The 17,885-nt window shown below is 38.6% G+C and overlaps 1 protein-coding gene and 1 long non-coding RNA gene across 4 annotated transcripts in view; both read left to right on the top strand.

Annotated features, from left to right (window-relative positions):
• Nucleotides 1-17,885, top strand: part of nrg3b (neuregulin 3b) — a 652,113-nt gene that overhangs the window by 432,077 nt on the left and 202,151 nt on the right. The window lies entirely within an intron of this gene.
• Nucleotides 9,104-11,258, top strand: LOC130909151 (uncharacterized). The gene is made up of 3 exons (XR_009061699.1): nt 9,104-9,165; nt 9,490-9,549; nt 9,725-11,258. It is a non-coding gene; the product is annotated as an uncharacterized LOC130909151 (long non-coding RNA).

The raw sequence follows: 17,885 nt of genomic DNA, 5'->3' as shown, positions 1-17,885 counted from the left end.
GGCGGGTGTTAGATTGAGAATAAATTTAGTAAAATACAGAGCTCAGACACACACTGTACACCGACGAGACGTGAGAAAAAAAATACATAAATGAAGCATTATACCCTCTAATGGAGAAAATACTTTCTTCATAATTACTATCTTTTTCTTGACAATTGGACTCAAGTAAAAGTAAAAAGTACAGACTTTTAAAACTTTGATTCAAAGTACATTGTTCTCAAAATGTTAATCAAGTAAATTTAACGGTGTACATGTAACGCGTTACTACCCACCTTTGCTGTTTACCCCTAAAGATATTCGACCAATACCGATACAAAGACCAAGACCAATGTCAGTGCGTCCCAGTGAAACACATCCCATTACAATTTGGAACTCATTTCCTAAACCCATCCGTACCTGTTCAGACCTTCCCACATTCAAAAAACTGTTAAAAACTTTTAACTTAAAACTTTTAAAGCTTTTAACTTATAATTATTTTCTTTATTGTTTTGTTCTGTTCACTTTGTTTGATGTTTTTGTTTTAACTGTAAAGCGTTTTTGAGCATTGGTAAAAGCACTCTGCTAATAAAATGTATTATTATCATTATTATATTTGCAAGAGATCCTGGGAGACCAATGATTGCCACCATCGAAGAACACGAAGTACGTTTTCACATATATTAATATGTCTGATTCGAGGTTTGCTTTCTTTTCCTGAAATTCTGTCTGATTCAGAATCTGTTACGTTTGTGATTTTATTTGTTTTTCTTTTCTTTTCTTTTCTTTCTAACCTGATATTCCGCCCGAATTACAAAACATTGTGGACCAAATAAACATTGAAATGGTATTGGAACAAGATGAGCATTTATCAATTGAACCTGATTATCCTTTTTAAGACTTTTAATAGAAGATTATGTAGATTTCTTTAATTCTTTAAATGATGCCTAAGAGAATTGAACCAGCCACACACCTAAAAGACATGAAACACCCCAAAAAAATGAGACACACATGGTTAATAAGGATGCAACAATACTCGGTTTTCTATTGAACCGTTCGATACGCCCTCTTCGAATCGATACGCAAAATTATTCAATCCAAATGAAACGCTCCCAAAATGTAGTTTTCCGAATTTATATTTGTCGTCTCTCCCGCAAAAATGTCCGGCGCAGCTACGCCTTGAAAAAACAAACTCTGCCGCCAGCAGCCTCCCTCTAACTGTCTGTAAGGTGGGAGCTGTGGCGCACGAGAATCATTGCATGTGAGGAAAGACAGGAACTTTAGGGTGAGCTGATATGTTATCCCCACTCGTTCATATTTAAAAAGACTTTTTTTTAAGTCTAAAAGACTGTATTTAAGGATAATGACAACGAACCCCGCCAATATATTGTTGCTGACTTGGCTGCTACGAATAACCTCGCTTTGACAACAGACAGCTTAACATCCTAGGACACAGAGCTCTAACTCACGGTTACATGATGAACAATGAGTGGCAAATTAAAAGCACTGTACTTCAAATTTGTCCTGTTTATGAGAGTCGATTGTCAAATGATGTAGTGCAGTAATGAGCAGACCCGACTTCTGTGGCGTTTGTTAACTATTTTTAATGCCCAACAACACTCGCGCGCACACACTAGATCAGGGGTTCCCAACCTATTCCACTAAGGCACACTGTGGGTGCAGGATTTCATTCTTACCAAACAAGATGACAACACTTTTTCCCCAATCTGGTGTTTTACAAGTGCAATCAGTTGATTGCAGTCAGGTGTGGCTTGTTTTAGCAGAAGCCTCATTGGTTCAACTGTCTCTGCTGGATCGGCTGGAACAAAATCCTGCACCCACAGTGTGCCTTGAGGACTGGGTTGAAAACCCCTGCACTAGATATCAAATAGCAACCTAGATGTGCTTCGTTAGATCCCCCCAAGTCCCATGCCATTGGCTGTGTGACCCCAGAGTGATCATGGGACACATAGTCCATATACTACTGTGATGAATTTAAAAAAACAAAACAAAAAAAAACGCCATGACTGAATGGAAATTAAGTAGGCCATATCAATCCATACCGGTGACTATAGACAATGCTGCAAATATTGTTAATTCAGTACGTAACACAGATGGACTGGGACCACAAATATGGTGATATGTGGTAAACATACCTGCTAAGAGAACAGTAGCAATCAACATTGTGCCCTGCCTCACTTTACAAAGAGTAAAGATTGTCCTCAGCACTTTTATACAAAATTTCTTCAGATCAGTAAGAAGTAAGCACATAAATATTATGCGCTATAATGCATGTTTATATGATGACATTGTTTATATGATGGTGTTGTTATTTTTGCTTGTTAGCAAAATAATTGAAAAGAAATAACACTTGTATTTTTTATGTTGTGTACCTTGTATCAAAATTCATACCGAACCGTGACTTAACTGTATCGTTGGATCCCCAATGGCTAATAATAATTTGTTTACAAGTTGAATTAAAATGGTGAAATTTATAAATGTAATTCTAGTGAGCGCACACCCAATCAGTTCGTTTTCTGTATTCTACTAAGGATGTAGAGTGCGATGCAGCAAGCAATGGTGTAGCATAAGCAGCTCGACCAAGCTCTAAATAAGATTCATAAGTCACATCGACTTACCTGTTTCTTCACTAGCAGGTCAACGTGTTCTATGGTGTGTCTGTGGTTGAAAAGAAAAAACTACCGTAAACATCAGCGAATCAAGAACTCTTGTGTCCCCACTTGTGAACAAGCCGTCAGTGTACCTTTTTATACCATCCCCCAACAATGATGGCAGGTACAGTATCCTATTTTATTTTTCTTTAATTTTATTATTACGACGTATAATACATGTTTTGGGATAGTTATTTTGAGGTTTAGGGGGTATTTAGGGGCACCTAAAGGGTTAATTCCGATTTCTGCGGTAATTCTCGTTCGTAATCCGGGGGACTACCTGTAATTTGTTTTGCATTGTACAGATTTTTTCCCCCTTTTTTGATAAAGACTAAACACAAAATAGAAAAAGATTTATTTCAAATGAGAAAAAAAAGAAGTAAAACAAACAAATTTTTAACACATCAATGCAAAATTTTAGAAATGAACATGCAAAATGAAATGAAAAATTACTAAATATTACATTGATAAAATGCAAAGTAACCAAAAAGGTTTGACTATGTTAAAAAAGAATACGTTAGGGAAAAAATAAAAAGCCTGTTTAGATCAATTTTGTAACTGATGGAATTAAAAATGCCAAAGAAACGTTGAATTGACAATCTCAATACCTACAAATTACCATAATTTTCGGAATGTGGTGTCCACATACTACTACACTAAAACACTTGCAGCTCAATGGCCTGTAAAAATCCAGAAATAAGCCGCGCAGGACTATAAACCACAAATTGAATGAATAAAGTATTTTCCCCTTTTTCTCTTCCTATTCCCTTTTAGCCAAGCTGGACATTGCCGCAAATGTGATTGCTGAAAACTTGGGTCGTAACTGGCGTAGATTGGACGACAGCTGGGTCTGACCGAAACTAAACTGGATTCCGTCTCAACGAGACATCCGAACGATTTGGACGAGACTGCCAGAGAGCTGCTGAAGGAATGGCGCAAGAATCGTGGATCCGAAGTCTGCGTTAAAGACTTAGTTAGGGCTCTCAGGGCATGCCACCAAAATCTCACAGCTGATAAAGTGGAGGATGCCTGGATGATACCTCAATAGAGAACCAATGACATATTAATATTTAACCCATGTATATAATGCAGCAGATTTGTGGTCATTTAGAATATGTATTAAGATATAGGTGCGCATAACACAATCTGAGATGGTTGGAAAGACCAATTTATTTACAGTATTTGCCCGGTAAATAAAATTCTTTTTTACTTGTACTTGAGTATATTTTATTTATTTATTTTTTTGGACGACTACTTTTACTTGAGTAATAATATTTTGAAGTACCGCTACTTTTACTTGAGTAAAATTTTTGGCTACCCTACCCACTTCTGGCAAACAGACGTCGACGTAACTCAGACCTTACAGCTCGTTCCACCTGCTGAAATAAGGAATCCGAAAATGAAATTTTAAATCACAATTTAATAGAAATAATTTTTAAAATAATTAAAACAAATCATTAAAATAATTGAAATAATCATAGAATAAATAAATAGAAATACAAATTAATTGATCATTTAAAATATTAAAATAATGAGTCATTAAACATTTTTTAAATAAAAATTAATGATTTAAAATAAGTTCATAAAATAATTAATCATGAAAATAATTAAAAATACATTCATTCCTTTTCAATGCCGCTTATCCTCACAAGGGTCGCGGTTATGCTGGAGCCTATCCTGGCTTACTACGGACAGTAGGTGGCGTACAGCCTGAATCAGTTGCCAGCCAATCGCAGGCCACAATGACCCGTACAACCATTCACGTATACACTCATACCTATGGACAATTTAGAGTGTTCCATCAGCCTACCACGCGTGTTTTTGGAATGTGGGGGGAAATCGGAGTCCCCGGAGAAAAACCCACGTAGGCACGGGGCTAACATGCAAACTCCACACAGGATGGCCGGAGCTCTGAGATTGTACCCTTGATCTCAGAACTGTGAAGCAGACGTGCTAACCACTCAGCCACCTAATTTAAAATAATTAATCATTGAAATAATTAAATAGATAAAAAAAAAAAAAAAAAAAAAGAAACAATGTAATATATCAGGCGTGAAATATTTGGGCTATAATTTGACTTCAGGTATGACATTATCACAGAAAGCTGCTACCGTATAATAGACATATTTTCAGGTGATTCTCTTTAAATGTACACCATACAAAAAAATAAATAAATACAAGTACTGGGACTGAAATTCTTACATAACACGAAAGTGACCTGGTTGTATTTATTGTCGTATTTCGTGTTTTTATGACATATTAAAAATATCTGTAATTACTCGAACTAAAAAAACAAAAGCTTTTGTTGGAGAAAAGTACATCTTTTATGCCTTCAGGAACCTAGCTACCGAGTTTCTAAAGAAAAATCCATGTTGATAAAGGTTCTTCAGGTCATTTTTAAAGTATGTATCATTCAATTAACTGTACAGTTTACCTACTTATTGTGGTCATGCAAAAAAGTAATTCAGGTTTAAAAATTGTGCGTGTAAGAAAACAATACTCTGTACAAGCCTGACATCAGCGAGTGTACAGCTGAGGTTTTCAAAAGACAAATTTAGACTGCTAAATGGTGTGGATACATTTTATTATAATTTATTAAAAGATACATAAAGTTGCTCTTATTAAAAAAAAAAAAACAGGGGTTTTGAGGAAGAAAAAAAATAATGCCAATGTTTAAGTCTTCAGGAAAGTATGTAATGGGTAAAAATAGGAGGCTTTACGAGCATGCCTCAAACACAAAGATCCTTCCAAAATGGAAGGGTTACCAGACTAATTTCCGGATAGCCCCAAAAATTATGTGACCAATTTGATGGGTTAAATACTCCTAACATGCATGCTTTTGGAATGTGGGAGGAAACTTGAGTACCCGTCGTAAACCCCACACAGGAAGGAGGAGGAACAAGCAAACCTTACACAATGATGCATGACAGTCAGACATTCAGTCATGACAGTGCCACCTCAATTACATTGAATTGTATTATGAGCAGAAAGTTAAATGAATAGTTTTATGGCTAAAGTGTTTTTAGAATTATTTTTGAATAAATCGTACCAATGAGAAAGGTGACTCATCTTCAAATTGTGTACACGTATGGCCATTGACAACGCCGGTATGTAACTACCTAACTCTTATTTGAATGTTTTTTTTATCAAACTTGGTAACGCAACATATACTGTTTTGAATATTTATTTAGTTCACTTGGATTGACTCAGGTATGAGATAAGTGTACTGTATGTACGTAGTGGTAGCTTTTGGAATACAAAAGGACAGATGGTTAAAAATGGTCCAACATATTCCCTCATCATTGTTCAGATATGTACAGTATGCTTTTCGAGGTACCGTAGTTGTTGCTTGTTGCACTTTTTAAGTGAAAACGTTTGCAAAACAGCACTTATTATGCAATTACAAGATGATTTTGTTTTGTAAGAGAAGGTACACCAACTGTATCAGTATTTCTGTATTTCTTCAGGATGTGAAAGGAATGAATATATGCACAAAACAAATGCGTACTGTACTAAAGTAATGGGAAATGAATGAATATATGCACAAAACAAATGCGTACTGTACTAAAGTAATGTTCAGGAAATCTTTTGAAATAACGAGATAATCGTATCATTGCAGATATTTTTAAATACATAACTGTCTAGGGCTTTGAAGCCTGCTTTTTTGCCCCTACCTTTAACCTCTCCTTGTCCCCTTGTTGAAATTGACACTTTCAGATGTATGTTTTATCGCGTTGTAGGTGTTTGCAGGTACTAGCAGTGGGGTGGAGATGGCTAGTAGAACTCAGCTGGCTGTCCATTTGGTCTGGATACTGTTTAAACTTATTCATTGCGCTTACTAAATTCTTTAAAAATATACTAACATATAACTCTTCAGATGTAGCATTGTTTATGTTCAATATTCTATGTTGTGTAATTTTGTGAACATTAGTTCCTATTTGTTTTTTGTTATGGTACTGGGTCTTTTAAATTGGACACTCTTGAACCAATACGTTTGTAATGAAACTGAGTTGTACACCAACCTATTGTTTGCTCATTTTAATAGTAAGAAGGCAGTTGTTGTTCTTAAACACATAAAGTTAACTTGTAACCAGCTTTGTTAATCTAACTTTAAAAAAAAAAAAAAAGAGTTACAGTTACAAATGACTAGTAAATGAGTTAGTAACTCATGTACTGTATAATTTATTCATCTCGCTCACTAAACTCTTTAAAAACATACTAACAATAAAATAATTACATTACCATAAATGTTTAATAAAGCATAAAGTTTATAAACATTGCGTTTTGAAGTAATTCCTTAATCTGTTATTACTGATGTACGTTTATGTGTACCCTTGCCTTCAACTGGAAACAGGGCTGTTTAAGAAAACAATCTGGGGGCTGTGTGTGCCCCCCTCTTGAAGGCCTAACATCATAAAAGTCAACACGTTTGTGGCTCCTCTCTATCCCCTAACAAGGGGTTCGTTGTCATTATCCTTAAAGACAGTCTTTTAGACTTTAAAAAAAAAAAGTCTTTTTAAATATGAACGAGTGGGGATAACATATCAGCTCACCCTAATTTTTATAATAATATTAAAGTACTCAATTAATATTCAAAATTAAGTTTGTTTAACTTATATCCATCTACTTTTTTATATTGTAAGAAATCTATGTTAGTAACATGCGGATGTTGTAATCTCAATGACCTATAAATCTAAAAGTTACTTCTTTTTTTTTTTTTTTTCTCCCCTGAACATAGAAGACGATATTTTGTTTTTTGGTGTGATAGTTGATGTTTTAAATAGAACACTCTACCACTAATACAATTTTAACGAAACTGAGATGCAAATCGTCCTAATGTTTGCTCATTTTAATAGTAAGACGGCAGTTGCTGTTCTTAAACACAAAAGTTAACTTGTAACCAGTTTTTTAATGTTACTTTTAAAAAGTATTGAGTTACAGTTACAAATGACTTCTCCCCAAAAGTAAATGAACTAGTATCTCATGTAGTGTATAACTTTAGTCATCTCGCTCACTAATCTCTTTATAAACTTACTAACAACGAAAAAGTTACATTCCCATAAATGTCTAAATATACTGTACAGAGTTTAGAGACAGTGTGTTTTAAAGTAAGTCTTCCAAACCCCCTGAATTTTCAACATTTTATGTCACGTAATTTTGATTTCTAAGTGAATATTAGTTTCCATTTGTTTTTGTCATGGTAGGGGTCTTTTAAGTGGAACACTCTTGAACTAATACGTTTGCTATGAAACTGAGTTGTACATCATCCTAATGTTTGCTCATCTTAATAGTAAGACGGTAGTTGTCGTTCTTAAACACAAACGTTAACTTGTAACCACTGTTGTTCATCGTACTTTAAAAAGTAAAGAGTTACAGTTACAAATTACTTCTGCCAAAAAAGTAAATGAGCTGGTAAGTCATGGTGTGTATAAACTTATTCATCTCACTTACTAAACTCTTTAAAAACATACTAACAATAAAATAATTACATTACCATAAATGTTTAAATATGCATACAGTTTATAAACAATGCGTTTTAAAGTAAGTCATCCAAATCCCCTGAATTACAAGTATTAACAGAGGCTGTTTATACAGCGCTTCAGATGCAGCATTCTTTTATATTCAACATTTTATGTCATGTCATTTTAGTTTCTAAGTGGATGTTAGTTTCCATTTGTTTTTGTCATAGTTGGGGGTCTTTTAAATGGAACACTCTCCAACTAATACGTTTGTCATGAAACTGAGATGCAAATCGTACTAATGTTTGCTCATTTTAATAGTAAGACGGCAGTTGCCGTTCTTAAACACAAAAGTTAACTTGTAACCAGTGTTTTTAATTTTACTTTTAAAAAGTAATGAGTTACAGTTACAAATGACTTCTCCCCAAAAGTAAATGAATTAGTATCTCATGTAGTGTATAACTTTAGTCATCTCGCTCACTAATCTCTTTATAAACTTACTAACAACGAAAAAGTTACATTCCCATAAATGTCTAAATATACAGAGTTTAGAGACAATGTGTTTTGTAGTTGGAAGTAAATCCCCAAACCCCAAGAATTACCACTATAAACATTGACATAATATCTACCTAACACTTCAGATGCAGTACTCTTTCATATTCAGCATTTTATGTTATGCTTTTCATGTTCTACACGTTATTACCTTATACATTCTATAACATCTTTCACATCATAGATGTTTATATTAACAGATTGAAGAATAAGAACACTATTTACAGTATTTTGGAGCATTTGGTATTTATTTATATCAAATATATTACAGTCTGTTAAGAAAACTCAAACCTAAACTTCGGGACCATTCACCAGCGCAAATCTCTGAAACTGTATGTTAGGTCTACTGCACAATAACCAGAACACTACGCTTCATTGCGCCGTAGGCGGGAGCTATCGAAGAGGGCGGAGTTTCGCGTCGAGTATTGAGACATGTTTCGAATCAGTCGGCCTGCGGGATCGCAAGGAAGAAGTTGGGGAGAAAAGACTCTTCAGCAACATAACTGGTATGTCACTAACTCTTATTTGAATACTTTTAAGTATAAAGAGCATGCTAACTTTGTGAAATAGAATGAATTAAACCCGGTTGAAATACATAATTATTTGCCTAAATGTATATATGAGTACCAACCTATAGTTGCAGCAAAAAGCTGACTAGGGCTGAAGTCGATGCTCTGCCTGCAGTATCTGTGGTGAAATGTTCAAGCAAACTTCATACTTGAAAGATGCTCTACTTTGGAGTAAATGGAAAGAAGTTACTTGGATATAAAAACGGGTTTCACAAATGCTTGAAAATGAACTCATGCAAGACTTTTTAAAACTTATTATAGAACTACAAACCTGACAGAGGAGACTTCATCCAGAAGGTGAAAGATTCGCCGCAAGTTAAGGTAGGCTTTCCAAAAATGCTCACTTAGCAATGCTACAAAACTAGCCTACACGCAGACCACACCCACCCAAATCCCATGGTTCTTAGGGGTTTTGTTCAGACATGCCTGGACATGCCTGGACACGTTCCCCCTTCTCACCCACACTTTCCCATAACCCCTCCTTGTTTCCCAACAGGCACGGGTCAAAGGGCACATCGCTTTCACCAGACATCCGGACATGCCTGGACACACATCCCTTCTCACCCACACTTTCCCATAACCCCCCTTGTTTACCAACAGGTGCGGGTCAAAGGGCAACATCGGGTAATCCCTTAATTGAGGGGGGTGACAGGTGGGGGTCAAAGGTCAACCCATCAATCAAAGGTCAAAAGGTCAACCTGTCAATCAAAGGTCAAAGGTAGGGTCATAAATCATCATAAATCAACGCCCACATTCCTGAGTGAAGATAACTGGATATTCCTACTCTCTAATAAGTATTTGGTCACCAACAAACAAGCAAGATTTCTGGCTGTCAAAGAGGTCTAACTTCTAACGAGGTCTAACGAGGCTCCACTCATTACCTGTATTAACGGCACCTGTTTTAACTCATTATCGGTATAAAAGACACCTGTCCACAACCTCAGTCAGTCACACTCCAAACTCCACTCTGGCCAAGACCAAAGAGCTGTCGAAGGACACCAGAGACAAAATTGTAGACCTGCACCAGGCTGGGAAGACTGAATCTGCAATAGGTAAAACGCTTGGTGTAAAGAAATCAACTGTGGGAGCAATTATTACAAAATGGAAGACATACAAGACCACTGCTAATCTCCCTCGATCTGGGGCTCCATGCAAGATGTCACCCTGTGGCGTCAAAATGATGACAAGAACGCTGAGCAAAAATCCCAGAACCACACGGGGGGACCTAGTGAATGACCTACAGAGAGCGGGGACCACAGTAACAAAGGCTACTATCAGTAACACAAAGCGCCGCCAGGGACTCAAATCCTGCACTGCCAGACGTGTCCCCCTGCTAAAGAAAGTACACGTCCAGGCCCACCTGCGGTTCGCTAGAAAGCATTTGGATGGTCCAGAAGAGGACTGGGAGAATGTGTTATGGTCATATGAAACACAAATAGAGCTTTTTGGTAGAAACACAAGTTCTCGTGTATGGAGGAGAAAGAATACTGAATTGCATCCAAAGAACACCATGCCCTCTGTGAAGCCTGGGGGTGGAAAGATCATGCTTTGGGGTTGTTTTTCTGCAAAGGGACCAGGACAACTTATCTGTGTAAAGGAAAGAATGAATGAGGCCATATATTGAGATTTTGAGTGAAAATCTCCTTCCATCAGCAAGAGCATTTAGGATGAGACGTGGCTGGGTCTTTCAGCATGACAATGATCCCAAACACACAGCCAGGGCAACAAAGGAGTGGCTTCGTAAGAAGCATTTCAAGGTCCTGGAGTGGCCTAGCCAGTCTCCAGATTTCAACCCCATAGAGAATCTGTGCAGGGAGTTGTAAGTCCGTGTTGCCCAACGACAGCCCCAAAACATCACTGCTATAGAGGAGATCTGCATGGAGGAATGGGCCAAAATACCAGCAACAGTGTGTGAAAAGCTTGTGAAGAGTTACATACACGTTTGGCCTCCGTTATTGCCAACAAAGGGTACATAACAAAGTATTGAGACGAACTTTTGGTATTGACCAAATACTTATTTTCCACCATGATTTGCAAATAAATTCTTTAAAAATCAATCAATGTGATTTTCTGTTTTTTTTTTCCACATTCTGTCTCTCATGGTCGAGGTTTACCCATGTTGACAATTACAGGCCTCTAATATTTTCAAGTGGGAGAACTTGCACAATTAGTGGTTGACTAAATACTTATTTGCCCTTCTGTATGATATAGTGTTTAACTTAACCTGGGTGGGATGGCACCGGGGCCCTGTTCACATTTGTTCTACCACTGATGAACATTGATGACCTTTTCTTTTTTGGTGCTAAAATGATCACCTAGGCATTTAGTGGGAGAAGATTCTGGCACATCCATTCATTTATTTTGATGAATAGAGTACATTTATTCAATGAGACTAAGGTACTATAGTCTATAGGACTGTATTATAGCAACCGTTTGAGGCTAGCAGTACCATTAAAAGCAATAATAGTGAGATTTGAAGTTTGTGGGAAAAGCTTATCCCGGCTTTTGATGCAAAGATGATGCAAGCGCAACATTTTCATCAAAAAGGAAATATGATCAAGTCAACCGCACCTCTTGCATTTCCTGCTCTAAGCCTACTTTGGTGTTCTGGTCTTTTTTAGCTGCGCTTCCATCGATTTGTATGTAAATCCATCATTATTACATAAAAATGCAAATGTATGCTCTCAGATTTGTGCCTGAAAAAGTCATCCAGGAAGGAAGTTTTTTCTTTTAATCAGTCAATTACTGTAATTTCTACAATATGACTCAATTCATTCTCAAAATTATACATTTGTCACATCCTGTAGGAAGGTTGTAAAGGTTTGTATAGTACTTTTATTTCTGTATCTCTAATTTTGAACCCTTTATAAGGCAAGTTACTATTTTTTGGCAATAAAAAACCCCATAAAGACCTGGCGTCCACATAGGTGGACATTTTGTGTCATGGATGCCACAATATTAATATTTAGTAGTGTTTAAAGTACATGACCCAAAATATTATGTCCACATATGTATATTATTTTTATAGAATTTAAAATATTGTACTTTTGTATTTTGTTATGTTTTGTATATTGTTTATTTTACCTTTTATATTTTTTTCTTTTTTTATATTTCATCTATACCAGTGATCTATCCAGGGACCGGTACCAGTCCATGGCGCATTTGCTACCGGGCCGCAGAGAAATAATAAATCATTTGTTTATGACAGCAGTCTGGCCTGTGCCTCTTGACACATCAATATGCCTGTCTACTCTAGTGACTAGTCATAGTAGAGATTTGTCAACATCTAGTGGTTGGCCGCCATTACTGGGGTGTTTGCACACCTATAGCAGTTTGCGGGCGTAAAGGGGGCGTGGTTGGGCGAAGGGTCAAACAGAATGGTAGGATGATGCGCGGAGCTGTAATATGGTGTTTAAATCAGTGTTGTTTTTTTTAACGATGACGATACCGAAAATATTTAATCAGCGAACAATTTTTTTCATGACGACGTCACGATGACGCGATGAATACGTGTCTTGGAAGTCTAAGACATAATGGGATGGATGCCAGTTGTCGCCTGCGACATGAAAAGGAGATGAAAATTCGCCATAGTTTTTTATTGTATGTGTAATTAGAACGCATTTAGCTGCGTTTGGTAGTGTCACTCATGTGACAAGCTGTACTCCCCCCCCCCCACCCCCTCATAGCGTTCGCGTTAGCATTAGCATTTAGCGCGGTGCCGGTGACTGTCTTCTTAAACTCATGGAAAACATTTTGAATACAGTTCGTGGCGTCCAGGTGAGTTTAATTAATTGCAAATAATGCTAATATGGTAAGAGTGCTGTTTTTATGCTGTGTGTGTATTATCATGAAAAGGGTGATGTCCTTGTAGAGTACAGTTATATGCTCGTCTATCGTGTTTTTGAAATTGTTGGATACATTATTTATTTATCCATGGACTAAAACTCTTGAAGTTTATAGACAAAAACATTTTGAGAATTGTCGACTAAAATTAGACGAAGACGAAAACATTTTGAAATGACTAAAATATGAATAAGACTAAAGCCGGAGTTATACTCCCGCGTTGCGCTGACGGCGCAGCGACTACGGCGTCATTTCACATTCAATGGTTCTCCGTCCAGGTGACGTGTTGCTCTGTAATTCACCACCAAGCCACTAGAGGGGTGTGGCGTTATGTTTGTACGGTTTTGGGGCATGCTTGTTGACTTCCTCTTGTCTACTTTAGCGGAGAAAAAAAAATAACGCAAGATGGAATGCTTGAATGTGGATCTTAAGCTCATCAACATTGAATAAATGTTGATCATACAAATGTTGAGGCGTAGGCGACGCAGAAGACTATATTGAGGCGGTCTGTCCAACTTTTGATGCTGCATAGAGAGTTCTAGCCTCAGGTGGAAACCAGTTAGCTGTAGCGGCCAGCTTCAAACTGATGTCGAGCACTGCGTCCAGCATTTTGTCCGAAGTCTGCAAAGCCCTCCAGCCCGATTTGTTTGCCGTGTCCTACAAACAACCAGTGGGAAGCCATAGCAGATTTCTGACGTCTATGGAATTTCCCAAACTGCGTTGGAAGCCTCGATGTTAACGTTATCATCAAAGCACTGAGGCTCTCTCAATCAGTGATGATGTATCGTGTGTGAACAGTCGGTTGTTGAAAATGTGGGGTTGGTGGTGCGTCTTCTTCCCATCCCTTAAGGCCGGTTGATGGGGGCGTGGGGGGGGGCACGATAGCTCCTTTGCTGGGCTGCGGGAGGAAGGATGGGCTGCGCTGACCCCCGACCGCCCTCCCTCCCCGGGCTGGCTGGGTGGGGGCCGTGGCCCTAGGGTTGCGCCCGCGCTGTTTCTTCACCCGTCTGCGTGGCTGTCGCTTGTTTGGTGGGGCTCGCGCGCGGCTGGGTGTGATTGGGCTGGACGCGCTCGGGTGGGGGTGCTCTGTGCCGGAATTGGCGCTGGGGCGGCGTAGGGTCGGTTACCGATGGGCTTACACTCACAAGGGATTCACACGATTACTAGTTTCTAGATCACAGAGCTGATTTGTGTACACTCCACCCCTCCCAATCACTTATCCTATAGACTCCCCCACGCCCCTTCCCTTCTTTCCCTGGTAAACAGGCCCCCCACATGTTGTCAACCGGAAATGCATCTAGCTGACGATAGCAAACATATTCATATTTAGTGTAGGCGTTCAATGTATTTGTTGTTGTTTTTCTTTTCTTCTGCTCCCCCCTAACCCTTTCCTGTTCGCTGCTTTGTCATAATAAACGAGGTATGTTGAATGATCACAATGGGAGTATGTCATTCTCTCAATGTGAAACATTAAAACTGTTCAGACCAATTGGACACTTGGACTTGCATTTTCCGTGTTAAACAGCTGAACAGGACAGGTTAAAAAAAAAAAAAAAAAGTGTTAATATCTCAAATCGCCCACGGCTTGGTTGGTTGCCTGAAGGGCCCGTGAAAGTGGAGAGGGCCCCGCGAATAACTATACAGTAGGACTCCGACCCGCTGGAGTTTCAACTTGGGGGGCTTGTTCATACTTATTCACATTTGTCTGCCACTGTCCCAAATAACATTCTAAAGTTTGATTTTTGTTGCCAGTTGCTGTGGCAACACTAAGCGATCATGAAGTTTGTTATCCTGGTATACAAATGTTTTGCTTCGTGAATTCATTCGTTCATTCACAACTTCCTAGTCAGAACAAATTGGACGTATGGCACCGTCAATGGTAACCAATGAGTTAACAAGTGACTCAGAAACTGCCAATAATAATGAAACATTATTAATTGTGCATACTTTATAGTCATAGTAAAAACATTGCTTAAGATTCGACAAACTTGTCAGCCACTTATTACGTAACCCGTCACCATCCATGGCTTTATTTGCCCTTCGTGTAATTACAGCGTTTGACAGCAGACGCCACTGTTCCGTCCAGATAAAGATTCCTCGGCATACCTCGACCGCTAAAACAGCTCGTCAACCTTTTCTCACTTCCGACGAATAAAAGTTGGAAGAGTGTAGAACGAACGACATGCGACGGCCCACGGTTACGTCGCGATCCTTTCAGTTCCGCTCCGGTGTGCAAAGGCGCCATGCTATGAGCCAGACTCGGCGCTCATGCAGAAGTAGGTCTTCAAACCAAATTTGCATGTTTATTTTGGGACTCTTATTAGCATTGGCAAACATGAACATTTGGTGTGAGGAGATGGCAGAAAGACAGTTTTTTTTATTAAGATGTTAAGTTCTAAACGGAGCTCTCAATCAATGTGCGCACGTGCTTCTTTTCTTGTTTAATGATGTCGAAATTCAGATCGTAAATATAGTACCATGTTGCCTCGAGAGAAAATGATCTCGAGTGAGTCAACGAACAATAATTTGGATAATATAATAAGGATTTTATTGCACATTGAACTTCAACTTGACAGAAAACTTAATCAAACATAGGCGTTTACATGATAACGCAGTGGTGTTTAACCTTGCTGAAGGTACCAAACCCAACAAGTTTCACATGTGGATTCACAGAACCCTTAGGAATTTGATAATAAAGCTTTTTTTTTTTTTTTTTTTCCCAATTCAAAACCGGTTGATCTAAGATGGCAAGCTAATAATTGAGCAAATCCCCATCCAAAAATTTTCTCATTTTGAAAACAGGCTTTATAAACATGCCAAAATTTGCAACCACGCTGCCCATTGGTCTGTTGCATTCCCTCATAACAAGTGCGAGTCAACCTTCCACTGAGCAAACCAGTTCATCCTCTCATCAGATCAAGGACTAGCAGTTAAAAAAATGGATTAAGCCGGTAAATTGGAAGCAAACCAGTCCAAACCCTGGTATAAAAAGCCACTTTGCCTAGATTTAATCAGTTTTTCGAAAATGGGGCTCTGCGTTTCATTACCTTCGCAAAACCCCTGAGACTTACTCACCGAACCCCTGGGGTTCGATCAAACCCGGGTTAAGAACCACTGTGCTAACGGGGGTTTAATTAGGCGGTGGAGTTGGTTTCAACAAATTCCATTCAGTTTGTTATGTGTTAGCCGCAGGGCTCCGGAGTGGCTAAGCTAACGTGAGTTAATGGTGCTTGCTAGCATGCCAATAAAAAAACAACATTCGCACCCATGCAATCAATAGTGTTGGCTATGTTTTCAGGATAAAGTTATTAAAACTTACCATTGTATGTCAATAATTGTAGTATGAACAGCAACATTTTTAATCCAGCAGCTCTGCAGGAAACAGGCTGTCTAGGCAAGCAGGGCAGAGTGGTATCACATCATTTGTTCACAGCTGATTTTTTTTTTTTTTTTTTTTTTTTTTTTTTTTTTTTTTTGGGTGGGGGACAAAAGGGACTCCCCATCCCCCAAATCAATCGCCCTGACACAATGTACTGTTTATTTGATTGTTAGATCTATTAAAACATTACTAGGGAACTTTTCAACCTTTCTAAAATATTGTAACATTTGTGATAATTCTACTGACAACTACCGCTAGTTTAATGTTACCGCTGTCATGAACTGAGGGGGTCTGTATCGCTTTCACTGGCACTAATTAACTTTGAGGAGGGTGGCAGGAACCTTGCCACACAGGAAAACTACAAATGTGCTGACTGCTTTACAGCAAACCTCACTTCCCCCTTTCTCATTCATTATAAAGACAGAAGTTGATGCGAATGCTTTTGCCCGAATTCTTCAAAGATGGCAGAGCAACAAAAGAGACAAAGTTTTGCCCGAAGAGACAAAAAGAGAAAGGGACACTCCCGGATAAAAGGACATTCAAGAGTAAACATTGGCCTGGCTTTCACTCGCCGACGTGTTCGGTTGGAGGGGTGGGGGTTGGGGCGGAATACAACACAAAATCAAACATCATCATATATTGTTTAGCCATTCATTTCATCATCACTATTCATCCTTCAGACAGCTGCTGGAAACAAAAATGTCGCTCAATCTGACTGCAGGCAACCGAGAGATCAGGATTTTATGACCTCGTGCGCTGGTCCTCATTGGAAATACGGTCCTTCTTAAGGCTAAACATTACCTCTTTTGTCCACCTGTGCTGCTAAATCAACCAAAACTGAAATTAGTGTGGCTTTTAATATCGTTTTTTTATTGGCATGCTAGCAAGCACCTTTGACACGTGCTAGCTTAGCCACTCCAGAGCCCTGCAACTAACAAATAAATAACAAACTGCACGGAATTTGTTGAAACTATCTCCACCGACTAATTAAAACCCTGCTAACTCGAAAATTAAGCCTAATGTCAAAAATTCCGAACAAGTGTAATGAAAATGTACTTTGACGTACGCTGAATCAGTAGGAGGCCTTGGCTTCTTTCGTTGAAATGAGATGGGCCCACCTAGGTGTGATGAGAGATCAGCAAATTTCCTTGGTCGCAGGTTTAATAAGTTCTCCAATTCTTGGCTTTAGCAATACAGTGTTTGGAAATTGGAAGTTAAAAAGGACCCAAAAAATGCAGTTAACCCACTGTTGCTCCCAATAGCTCAAATAGTGAATGATAATCGCCAGCCCTCTGAGTTCGAATGGATCAGACGCAGAGGTGTCACGTCCCATTAGGCAAACCAGGCAATTGCCTAGGGCCCCCAGCCAGCAGGGGCCCCCAGAGGGCCAACAGATTTAGCACACGCAGCTTTACTGCACTGTCGCAGCGACAAG

The sequence above is a fragment of the Corythoichthys intestinalis genome, chromosome 21, assembly GCF_030265065.1.
Source record: "Corythoichthys intestinalis isolate RoL2023-P3 chromosome 21, ASM3026506v1, whole genome shotgun sequence".
In the NCBI taxonomy this organism is placed as follows: Eukaryota; Metazoa; Chordata; class Actinopteri; order Syngnathiformes; family Syngnathidae; genus Corythoichthys; species Corythoichthys intestinalis.
The sequence above is the reverse complement of the archived record's forward strand: the minus strand, read 5'-3'. Positions and strand labels throughout refer to the sequence as shown.